Source organism: Mastomys coucha, unplaced genomic scaffold (genome assembly GCF_008632895.1).
Source record: "Mastomys coucha isolate ucsf_1 unplaced genomic scaffold, UCSF_Mcou_1 pScaffold15, whole genome shotgun sequence".
Taxonomy (NCBI): Eukaryota; Metazoa; Chordata; class Mammalia; order Rodentia; family Muridae; genus Mastomys; species Mastomys coucha.
In genome coordinates, this window is record NW_022196897.1 from 9,530,054 (window position 1) to 9,542,829 (window position 12,776).

The following is a 12,776-nucleotide window of genomic DNA, read 5'->3' on the forward strand; positions in this document are numbered from 1 at the left end:
ATAAGTGGATATTAGCCCAAATTCTCAGAATACCCAAGATACAATTCACAGACCACATGAAACTCAAGAGAAGGAAGACCAAACTGTTAATACTTTGTTCCTTCTTAGAAGGGGGAACAAGGGCTGGAGAGATGGCTCAGCCGTTAAAGGCTAGGCTCACAACCAAAAAGAAGGGGGAACAAAATACCCAATGGAAGGAGTTACATAGACAAAGTATGGACCAGAGACTGAAGGAATGACCATCCAGAGAGTGTTCCACCTGGGAATCCATCCCATATACAGTGACCAAATCCAGACACTATTGTGGATGCCAACAAGTGCTTGCTGTCAGGAGCCTGATATAGCTGTCTCCTGAGAGGCTCTGCCAGTACCTGACTAATACAGAGGTGGATGCTTGCAGCCAACCATTGTAGTACTTTCCTTTCTTACTGAAAAAGTCATATAATATATTCTTTTTTAATTTTATTTTTGAGATTATAATTACAACATTTTCCCTCTTTCCTTTCCTCTCCACACCCTCTCATATACTCCTCCTTATTCATCTTCACATTCATGGCCTTATTCCTATGCATGTAATTAAGTCTAAGTATAGAGCTGTTGGTCACTGCCAGGGTACTTAGTCCAGTACTACACCCTTGGGGTTATTGTAATATTCTGGTCATTTATGGGATTCATAGGCACTATAGTTGGGTAGTCCTGTTGGTTACTTCCCTCCTTTGGAAGCTGTCATGGTGACTTCTGGCACCATGAAAGCCAATTCTCAAGGCATGGGTGTTGTTCAGTTCCACCTCAGTGGCCTCTGTGCCCTGTGGACAAGTGCATTGAAACGTTTTGCTACTTTGTGGGTTCTTTTTTCCCACCCTTTATCCCACCCCCTTTTCACCCACTATTACTATATAGTAGAGACAGAAGAAAAAGAGAGGAGAGCCCGATAGGGATCCCTGAATCTAACTTCTTTCCTTTTGTTTCCTCCTTGAGCACAATTCCTAACAAACAGCACTCAGCCTCCCTAAGGAATGATCGAACCACCACCCCTGTGGCTAGGGGCCTCTTGACTTTAGACACCCTATGAAAAGTTTCCAGAATTCCAAATACCACACAATTGCAGAATATATCTGTAGCTGGCAAAATCATGTTTCTGCTAGAGCACAGGGCAAATCGTAGTCAGCTGCAACGGCCTGTCAGCAGCTTCACATCCCTACCCCTGGGATTAAAATGACTCAAAAATGTGACTACAGTGCGCGATGTCTTCATGAATACACACTTGTATCTCTGGGAGACCACCAAGGGCAACAGCACTAAGCTGGGAGTTTTGAGGGTCTCTTGGACAGCCCTGGGCAACAACTCAAGAAGGGGCTTCTCATATATGTTATTAGGGTTTTTGTTATACGGTCCTTGGTTGTGGAGGGAACGGCATCAGCCCAGATGAGAAAAGTCCATTCAAACTGGTTATATTTTTTCCTTACTCCATTCCTCCCCATCTCCCCAGCCACCTAACTCCACATCTATTCTTCTCTCTTTTAAAAAGCAAACAAATGACAAAACACAAACAAGCCATAAGAACCAATTTTAAAAAAAGAATATCTCTCTCACACAGAAAGAGGTGAGAGAGAGAGAACTCACAGAAACATAAAATCTAAAACCATTATATATTAGCAAAAGAACAATAAGATAAAGAATACTATTACAAATCAATATGACACAAAAGTAGTGCTTTTTTATATATGTGTGAGTGTATGTGTGTGTACACATATATGCGTATGTATATATATGTGTGTGTGTATGTATATATGTGTATATGTGTATGGGTATGTATAAATATATGTGTGTATATATGTCTATAGTGTGTGTGTGTGTGTGAGTGTGTGTAACTTATGTGTTTAAGGTGGGAGATACACATGCCATAGCTTGAATGTTGAGGTGAGAGAACCACTCATGTGACCTGTTTTACTCTTCCCCCATGTGGGTCCTGTCATTGGACACATGTTATCAAGGCTGACAGAAAGTGACTTTACTGGCTGAGCCGACTTGCCAGTTTCTAATGCTTTCTTGGTGCACATTAGTCATTTTAAACTAATGCCCAACTTCGCATTTTAGCAATTATCATGTTTTCTTATTTAAAAACTGAATTATAAACTTGATCCTTGATTTGCTGTTCTCTTTACTAGACTGCATTTCTCTCAGAGGAAATGGCAAGTTAGCATGTAAGAGTATCCAAGGGGAACTGAGGAAGCAGAACCAGAGCTTCAGGGTTTTAATGAATTTTCCCCTGCTAAGAAATATATAATCTTTGAATAAATGTCTTAAGAGGAATAAGTAACCAAATATATTCTCTGTTACCATTTATGCTTTTGTCTTGTTTTGTGGAATAAAATGAGAATGTTATATTTAGGGTATAGTCAGATATACTTTTATTTCCATGCATATACATGTATCTGTAGACACACACATGAACATAAATTCTAAGCATATTTAGTAACATGTCAGGCACTTCATGCGTATTGTTTGCTGGCTATTTTTTCCACATGTAATGCTAGAAAGCTTTTCCCTGCTCACCCAGGATGTTGTGGCTGTCATTCATAAACTGTACACCGTAATTTATTTTTGAACAAAACATTTTTTTAAACCTGGAATCTGAGTCAGTGAAAGCTCAAGAGAAAAAGTCATGTGTTTGAATGTGATCTTTTCTTTGTTTTTATTAGATATTTTCTTTATTTACACTTCAAATGTTATCCTCTTTGCTGGTTTCCCCTCTGAAAACCCACTATGCCCCCTGCACCTGTTCACAACCCACCCACTTCTTGGCCCTGGCATTCCCCTATACTGGGCCATTGAGCCTTCACAGGAACAAGGGCCTCTCCTGCCATTGATGTCTGACAAGACCATCCTCTGCTACATATGCAGCTGGAGCCAAGGGTCCCTCCATGTGTACTCTTTGGTTGGTGGTTTAATCCCTGGGAGCTCTGGGGGGTACTGGTTGGTTCATATTATTGTTCCTCCTATGGGGCTGCAAACTCTTCAGCTCCTTGGGTCCTTTCTCTAGCTTTTCCATTGGGGACCTTGTGCTCAGTCCAATGGTTGGCTGAGAGCATCCACCTCTGTATTTGTAAGGCACTGATAGAGCCTCTCAGGAGGCTATATCAGGCTCCTGTCAGCAAGCACTTCTTGGCATCCTCAATAGTATCTGGTTTTGGTAACTGTATATCCCCAGGTGGGGCAGTCTCAGGATTGTCCTTCCTTCAATCTCTGCTCCACACTTTGTATCTTCTCCCATGGGCATTTTGTTCCCCCTTCTAAGAAGAACTGAAGTATCCATACTTTGGTCTTCCTTCTTGAGTTTCATGTGGTCTGTGAATTGTATCTTGGGTATTCTGAGCATTTGGGCTAATATTCACTTATCAGTGAATACCATGTGTGTTCTTTTGTTATTGAGTTACCTCACTCAGGGTGATATTTTCTCGTTACATCCATTACCTTCCGAATTTCATAAATTCATTGTTTTTAATAGCTGAGTAGTACTCCCTTGTGTAGATGTACCACATTTTCTGTATCCATTCCTCTGTTGAGGGACGTCTGGGTTGTTTCTAGCTTCTGGCTATTATAAATATGGCAGCTATGAACATAGTGGAGCATGTGTCCTTATTACATGTTGGAGCATCTTCTGAAGTTAGACTCCAGAGAACCAAATAATCCGATTAAAAATGGGGTACAGAGTATTTGTGTGTTTGTTCTGTTTGATAGATGGGGCTGTTTCCATAAACAGTATTTCCCTGGGGGAAATGGGGGAATGAGAACCAGGAAGGAGTGCTGACTCTCTGCCACTCGCCCGCACACATGCCCATCCTCTCTGCCACTCGCCTGCGCACATGCCCATCCTCTCTGCCATTCACCCGTGCACATGCCCATCCTCTCTGCCACTCGCCCGCGCACATGCCCATCCTCTCTGCCACTCGACCGCGCATATGCCCATCCAACTTTGCTTTAGTGTGCTGTCACAGTAACCACGCAGGTATTTTATAATTTTAAAGTTACCTCTATATTTTCTATCCCCACCATTTGTTCCTTATAATTTTGGAGTAATAGGATCCAGGTATTAAGTACTAAGCCCCAGCCCATGACTGTGAGGGCATGTGAGTGTAAGAATGCTTCCTATCACGTGCACAGTCACCATGTAACTGTAAAGCTTTACTGAGTACATTTTTTTCCTTATTTTTTGGAGTTTGACTGAAACTTTAAATAATTAATTTAAAATTTATGGCCATTATTATATCTCATATGAGTCAGTAATGTTTTAACGAACCAAACTATCCTCACAATCTTGGCTAACAGAAATCCTAAAGCATTCAGAACTTCATTCACCCAAAAAGGTAGTTTAATTCATAGCCTGTTTCCCTGAACTGAAGCAACTGACACTTGATGTGCTAATTAGGAAAGCAGAGATGCTGTTTAACACAAGTGCTCAGATCCCCAAAGTGTCAGCCTAAAGCATGAGTATCACACCATTACCTCTCACCATTCCTCTCCAGGAAGGCTGTTGGCCTCCACTGGCTTCTGACCAACGTACCTTCACGCAATACCAGTCACATTGTTTGCTGAGCCAACATCAGTAGTATTTCTGCTTCTATTATTGTAACTATCCTTTAAAAATACATATTCTACTCAAAAGATTTTTTTATTTTGTGAATTTTTGATAGGCCTACTGGATTGTTTTTCTTTATGGCTCTCTTTTTCACACTATTAGCTGCTTTCAGCATCTAAGTAGGATTTCAATCCAACAGACTTCAAGACATATACTTTAAAGTCAAAACTTATTACACATTGTCATTTTACCATTTAGGAGGTAGAAGGCAGGAGAATCTCAAGTTCAGGCCATTCTGAGCTATGATACAAGTTCAAGGCCAACTAAAGCTACATAGTGAAACTCAAGTTGTAGATAACCAAGGGTTGATGATATAGCTCAGTATAGAAGCCTTGCATGCTCAAGACTCTGGGTTCAACCCCTAGCGTTACACATTCAAAAGTACCATAACTGAAGAAACAGGAGAATTACCTGCATAGATTTACTGGAATGTGAGGGGAAGGCTTATAAAAATTTTCTCCACCATGTAGTAAATTTTAAAAGAATGAAAAATTTAAAAATCAGAGCCCAGAGTGTCCAGTCCCATCAGTAAGATCAATTGATAGGTTTTCTAAGTATCTAAAAGAATATTTACATGGCTAGGAGCCAATACCTTCACAGATGACAGTCTGTTTCATCTTGTGTGGTTTTGTCCAAAGATGATGGACGAAGCAAACCTCTAAGGAAACTGTATGAACTTCCTAAAGACAGTGTTGAAGGAACCAGTGCGATTGTGACACCTTCTATGCTGTCCCTAAGTATGTCTCCTTTTCTCTCACTCAAACCCCCTCAGAATAGGGTAATTTACTTTACATTGTCCATAACTTCTGTACTGTGTCCATTTATACAGAAGTTACGGGTTTTCTTCAGTACTTAGATTACTCAATAGTTGGTGTGAGACACATCCATCCTGCTCCCCACATATTTGATGTATCTGTTTTACAGTTCTCATTATCCTCTAGTGCTGGAAACGAGTAGTTTTCCCATGTAGCAGTACATTGGAACTCTTCTTTCAGTGAGTTTTCCAATAAAAGGAATTTTCAATGGATTAAGATTCTAAAAGTGGTTTTTATAACCTGGAGTAAATTAGTTATTACCATTCTTGACATGTAGTCTCTCCTCCTGTCAGGAGCCTGCCCAGCCTGGAATTGGTTGAAGCAGGACACAGTGTTGGACACAGGCCAAAAGACTGATGGTCTCTAGCCTTTTAACTCTCTTTTAAACAGTTTTCTTTTAATAGTTCTGTGCTAAAACCTTGTCTGCTTTACTGTTCTGTGCTTCATTAATTACTGGGGAAACAACTCTTTTTCTCTCCTATTATTAACTTCATAATTCTCTGTGCAAGAAAAACTTAACTCTTACTTTCTAAACTTACTTTGTAATTCTCTGGCAATTAACATATGCTGTATAGCAGTGGGGAAATCAGAAGATGATTTATTGCTAAGGCTTCTTTCTCTATTGGCCAGAAGCCTCACCTCTCACTGGCCAAGCAAGAGGGAAGCATGGAACAATTAATTTTTATTGAACCAATAAAAGAAAGTCATATCTGCAGAAAGAAAAACTTTTATACAGGCAATATGCACAGAAACAGTCAAACATTACACATCATATTCATATACACATATTCATATACATGTATACTCTGGTTAGACCCAGCCATCTGTCTTATCAATTTGCATACTTACAAACATACTTACATTTATACCTACACTTATGTGTGTGTATATACATATATGCATACATATGTGTACATACACACATATATATGCATATACATATATATGCAAAAGTCCGAGTACCAGTGCAGAAATAATTTACTCATTCTGGATGAAAAATAAGTTCCAACCTTTATTGCACAGAGAAAGAAAAAGCTTCTGCCTTTCTATTTCTAAATGAAAGAAACCCACATATGTCAGAAAGCAGCCCTGTCCTTGTCAGTAAGAAGCCCTACTATTAAGAAAAAATATGTCTCGTGGTAAGAAAAAGCCTGACTGCTACCTCTGCTCCATCCTGCTGTCTCTTCTCCTTTGCTCTTTTCTTATTGTCATCTTTCCTATTTCTTGTATACAAGGAATTTCAAACATCTTTTTTCAAAAGTTCACAAGTTCAAAAATATATTCAAATCATAAATTGAATAAGAAGTAACAACAGCAATGTTTACATGTGTTTCCTTTAAGACTAGTTACCTAACTAGATATTCATTATTTGTCACTAGCTCTACAGGTTCATTGAGAGTTTAAAACAATAATTCTTATAGACATAAGTTAAGAAGGAAATCGTCTGCCTAGTATCTCATTAGTATTGAAGTTTTGTATAGATAAACCAGCCAATATTTTATTTTCTGTTCTTGGACTTACAATAAATTGCCCATTCCCTTTTATGACCTTTAGTTATCAGTAGTTATCATACACTACTCTCTAGTGGTTTTACAGCCTAAAATAAATGTATTTCTAGATTGTAAATCTGTTTCATGCCTGCTTTCTATCCTACTCCAAATAGCCCATTACACAATGAAGGATTACACAACCCTAATTATAGTTTTTCTTATACAGGGTGCCTTACTTAGGGTTTTACTTCCATGAAAAGACATGATGACCAAGGCAACCCTTACAAAGAACAACATTTAACTGAGTCTGGCTTACAGGTTCAGATGTTCAGTCCACTATCATCAAAGCAGAAGCATGGCAGCATCCAGCTAGACCTGAGGCTAGAGGAGCTGAGAGTTCTACATCTTCATGCAAAGGCAGACAGGAGAAGACTGGCTCATGGGCAGCTAAGAGGAAGGTCTCAAAGCCCACGTCCACACTGGCATACATACTCCAACAAGGCCACACCTCCTAATGGTGCCACTTACTGAGCCAAGCATATTTAAACCACCACATAGAGTTTTAAAAATCACTTGCATAAAGCTAGGAATTCTATGGAATCACTATTAAGAATTAAGAAATCATCTATTTGTCTATATCGCATTACTACAAAAGAGTACATCTTTATTGATCTACAGAAAATCTGCCCAATAGGGTGGGCTAATGCACGGGGATTGTTATATCAATTTAATAATGAAAGGAAAGGCATATTAACTGCAAGATTCAATATCAATCTTGAGATAAAGTCTCTTGAGGCCTTGCCTCCAAGAGCTCATCCATTGTGGTCTATGCAAAAATGGTGGACCATCTCAGAAAAGGCATCCACTAGCCTTTAGTCTATCCTAGATGGCTCATGACATTCTCCCTTAGAATAAGGATGATAAAGTTTGCTTGGACCCAAAACATGGGTCCAGCATAGAGATCATTATGAGCATGTCTGAGCCCATTTTCTCCTCTAATAAGATAGCACCATAGGTTGGCCAATTATATACAAGGAAGTTTATTCTGCTTATAGATTTGGATGCTGGGAAGTACAAGTGCTCAGTGGGAGTAGAACTATCATCCAATGAAAACAAGTGGCATGAGAATGAGATAAAACCCATCTTAGTCTGGTGGGTGGTGGGAAAGGTATTAAGGACAGACCACCATAAAAGGGCAAGTCGTGGCAAGAGACAGAGAAACACCAAGCCAAACTCATTCTTTTTCCAAGGGCCCATTTTACAAACAATCCCACAGTTGCCATGTGACCTTAATCCATTCATGAAGGCAAGATTCTCATAGTCTAGTGACTTCCTGAAGGTCCCACCTGTTGGTGTTCTTACAATGGCAATATTTCAAAATGAAATTGGGGGAGGAGGTTGAAGTCATAGAAGTTTCATTGGTATCATTATTTTTACCCCATGAACATGACAGATATGTTTTATGTCAGTAGAACCATCATTCATAAGTCTTTCAGTTTAGTGGATTAATTTTCCTATAGAGGTTTGTTATTGTTAGTAACTAATAGTTGGGATTATGTGTTTCATAATCATTCTGTTAAATTATAGGTTAGTATGCAAAATTTAACACATCAGAAGACAACAAAACTTTAGGGACTCATTTGGGGTTTATTTTTCTCATTATAGTGTACCAACTTGCACAATCCAAACCTGAAATCCATTCCCAACTTATTGAACAAGCAGGCATTTCATTCTCCATCAATTCTTCCTTTTCTCAATATCATTTACATGTTATATATATTTACATGTTATTATACTTATATAATATATAATAGATTCATCTACTACCAATTATTGCCAGGTAATATGCTAAGGAATTGCTTGCAATTTTGAATGAGAGAGCTAAACGTTGTTGCATATATTTTGTCCCAGCAAGGAAGATATGTCAAACAACTGAGTTACAGAAATAATTCCTTCAAAACAGAGCTGTTGAGAGAACAAAGGAAGTTTAGCATTCAACAAGAGTAAATAATGTACAAATAAGGTGTAACTCTGGTGTTGTGTGGGAGGAGTGGGAAGTGTCATGGATATCAAGCCCAAGTTGAGTCATGAAGGATGTGACAGGGAAGTGTCTAGGTTGAAGTCTCATTATTTACTCCATCCTTATGTATCCTCTCCTTTTTTCAGCTTCATTCCTAACACAGTCTCCCGTCTCTCAGTCAGTCAGATTAAACCGTTTATATGCCTTTAATATTCATTTTACTTTGTCTGGAGGAATAATGAGATGCTGTTTCCTTCACTTTCTGTTCTAACAAATGAATGAATTCTTGGTCTCTCAATATTGATTACATTAAATGGCACCCCACCCCCAGCTTCTTGTGCTTTATGTCACTCAACATACTCTGGCTGAGGCTTTTCTGGCATTCTGGGGTTCAGTCTTAGTGTCACAGAAGTAGACAAGATGAAGATGGTGACCACACAGTCTATTCCTGCTAGAGGAGAGAGATGGTGAACGAGTAGAGACCTTGAGATACCCCACAGGAAGTCCTCTTACAGGAGTAGCAATTCTGGCCAAAACCAAAAGGGATGGGCCGAAATGATACAGGTACAGGTGAGGTATGGGACTTTGTAAGGAACACAGGGAAGAGGCCACACATGGAAGGATCTTCAGGCTTTGCTGGGAGCAAGATGATGGCACAACAAAGACAAGTGGGATTCTGTGGTGCTGACCCATGCTAGTTACTGAAAAAAATTTGCATTTTCTCCTAAGAGTCTGAGAGCCCTGAAGCAGGGTGGCAGAGCAAGCAGGGACCTTCCTACAGTTATTTGGGGGACTGCAATGAAAGTCATGGAATTAAACAAAGAAAGAAAACCTGTGTATATGAGGAAGCTTTTTCTTTCTTCCAGCTAAACTTCTTACCTTCAGTCTCTTCCCGTTCTGTAGTCCAGCCAATCCTGTTGCTATATGTACTATATGTGTTCCTTAGCAAATATTTCAGATCACAGCAGAAGAATCTTAGTGGGGTGCTCATGGAATAATTCTGAATTCCGTGCTGTGTTATTCAAAGATTCCAGTGTTCTTGCCCCACCCAACTCCAGTGTCAGAGCTGTGCCCCCTGTGCCTCTCTTTCTTCTTAATCTCTCTAGCCATACACTTTAGACTTTTCCACAGGCCCTCCCACATTGCCTCCCTCTTGTTGTGCTTTAGCCTACACACTTTCACCTGCCCCTCCTTGGCTCCCTCCTCAGATACCCACCCTCCCAGCTGAGATATATTCAATTCCATTGAAATTATTTGCCTTTCCTCAAAATCTTCTTTATGGTTCAGGTCACAGGTTAATGGTTAATATCACCAATCCCTTCCCTGCTAATAGAGAGTTTAGATACCAGTTGGCATAACTCTTATACACATGAACAGAGTGCCTGCATTCAGATGCCTGTATGCATCCTATCACCAAAACTTCCAATTATCCTGGACACATTCCCTGTGTCCACTTCTCTTCTATAAAAGTCCTTATAGTTAAAAAGTGTTGTGAGGATTAAATGAGTTTAAGTATATAAAACATGCTCAATTTAGTGTTTAGTGTCTAGACAATAACTACTATACACTATTTCATATGAATATGTAATTATTTTTATCATTTACATTTAACATCTGTGAACATTTATAACTTCTTTAAGTTCAAATCCATATCTAACTTGCTTTGATGCCTTTTTAATTCCTTTCTGAGTAAATAAATATAAAATATGTCAATTAAAATAACAATGGTGAGCCCTAATTAGGATTTTCAAATAGCTTATTTTCAAAATAACACTTTCTTTAAAAAACAAAACTCTAGACTGTTAAAATGGTGTAAACATTTTCTATTTGTAAAGTACATGGATGGATCAAGACCCATGCCCATCTATACTTTTAGTTCAAAGATTAAAATAAAATAGAAAAGCTACATAGCCAAAAGGTGAAGACAAAAATTTGAAAGGAAGGGGGCTGGAGGGATAGAAAGTCAACCATGGAAACAATGGTTGTAATTACGATGTAATGAATGTAATTTTCACAAGAAAGAATAAATAAAGTAACTTTCCTACTCACATTAGCCTATATTTACTGGATACTCTTTGCTCCAGGCACAACATCTAACCATTTACCCTCTGCCTAGTCCTTTCCCCACCAGTTCTTACCATACAGTTATCTCATAACTCAGAACTCTGTGTCCCCAGAAATTCATACTGCCAGAATAATTTCAAAACATTTCTAATGCTAATAGTTGAGACTTACGTGCTCTCATTTTTCCACTTGGGTGTCTCTAGTCTCTAACTTGCCTCCCACCCCATAAAAAGAAACACATGTGGTCCCCAAATTCCTTACACATGCATCCAGATTTCTTCCTAACTCAATTATCTCTTCCTCATAAGCAGCTTCAAGTACTTACTAAAGAGTGAAACTTGCTTTATAGAACTTTGTAGAATTACTGTTGCTCTCATGTGCAAGGAGATTATTTCTAAAATAAATGAGCCTAAATTTATAGTACACATTTATGAAATTTTAACTGGTTTCATGTTTATATCTTTTTTCTTATAAATCTTAAAGGGAAGTCTTTATGTGTATATTATATCCTCTCTCCTTACACATGTGTGTATGTATGTATGTATATGCATATATATATATATATATATATATAATTGGAAAATTAACAATACATTTTACATAACTGAGAGAATAGAGTCAAAAGTTATCACTTGACTTCCAGAACACACAGTGTAATGATGTCTTGAGTATGTTCCTAGGTTTACTTTTTAAAAAATGTCTTGCTCCTTCCCTATTTTTATAAAATATTAATTCTATTTCTCAAATAGTTTTACTACAAAAATACCAGGGAACAATTATAATGTTATTCTTCAGACACAGGGGAAGGAACTTTATTTGTGCAATGCTGGAGAGAAATCTTAGCTACCTGCAATAGACATGTTTCCAATTTTAAAAGCCAATGATAACACACAGGCTTTTGGCCACCAGCAGAATTTCTGTTATGAAGGCCCTGACTTCAGCAGAATAAATTCATAATAAATTCATCCCTGTTGTCTCTGCTTTTCAACATCATTCATCCTTTAATACTATCCAAGCCTCCCTGGCAAAGTCGGAGCAATTTTTCTAAAAGAACTTGCTGAAAATTACGTAACAGAGTTATAAAGGCAGTAGAGTGTCTTGTACAAGTCTTTTGACTGCTCAGATAGAGTTGGCCATTTATTCTGTGGCCCTACTGAAGCTGCTTAGATGTCTACTGTAGCTCCTGGGTTACCTTAATGAATTCTTTGGCATAAGTGCCACTCACCTGATTCTTATTGGCCCCATCAGCCTGGAGGAGTATTTGATTTCTGTTTATTGAAATTGAAATGATATGCAAGGATTGAATGAATTTCCTGCCCATGTTCTGAGTTGACTAGGAAAGCAGGAGTGGTGAGTGGATGGATTAGAGGTACAGTATGGAAAATATTGTCAGGGCTATCTCAATCAGGGGAAGGGCCTTGCTAGAAATGTAAAATGGGAGAGCCTATAGTAGAAGATGACAGAGAGAACCAGTCTGCAAGGTTATGTTGAAAAGAAAGAAACAGGATTAGATGCATCATCCTCTCCTACTGAGGCCAAACAAGGCAGGTCTGTTGGGGAACAGATTCTGTTCAGGTCTGTTGCTTGTCTAAGCAACAGCTTTAGGAACAGCACCTGCTCCAGTTGTTTTGGACTCACATGGATGTAGCCTGCGCAGTCGTCTTGCCAGCAAGAAGACATGCGGACACTAGGTTCCTTCTGCAGCAACATTTATTTGTCTCCATCCATAGGAAAAAAGGGTCGAGCCC

General features: G+C 38.8%; 1 protein-coding gene and 1 long non-coding RNA gene across 3 annotated transcripts in view; one reads left to right on the forward strand and one right to left on the reverse strand.

Moving 5' to 3' along the window:
- The window catches only part of LOC116089763, an 81,885-nt gene extending 71,948 nt beyond the window's left edge, over positions 1-9,937 (reverse strand). Inside the window, exon 1 of the long non-coding RNA XR_004118464.1 lies at positions 9,844-9,937. This is a non-coding gene — a long non-coding RNA (uncharacterized LOC116089763). The remainder of the gene's footprint in view (positions 1-9,843) is intronic.
- Positions 1-12,776, forward strand: part of Gpr158 (G protein-coupled receptor 158) — a 427,233-nt gene that overhangs the window by 336,936 nt on the left and 77,521 nt on the right. The gene's annotated exons all lie outside the window — the stretch shown is intronic.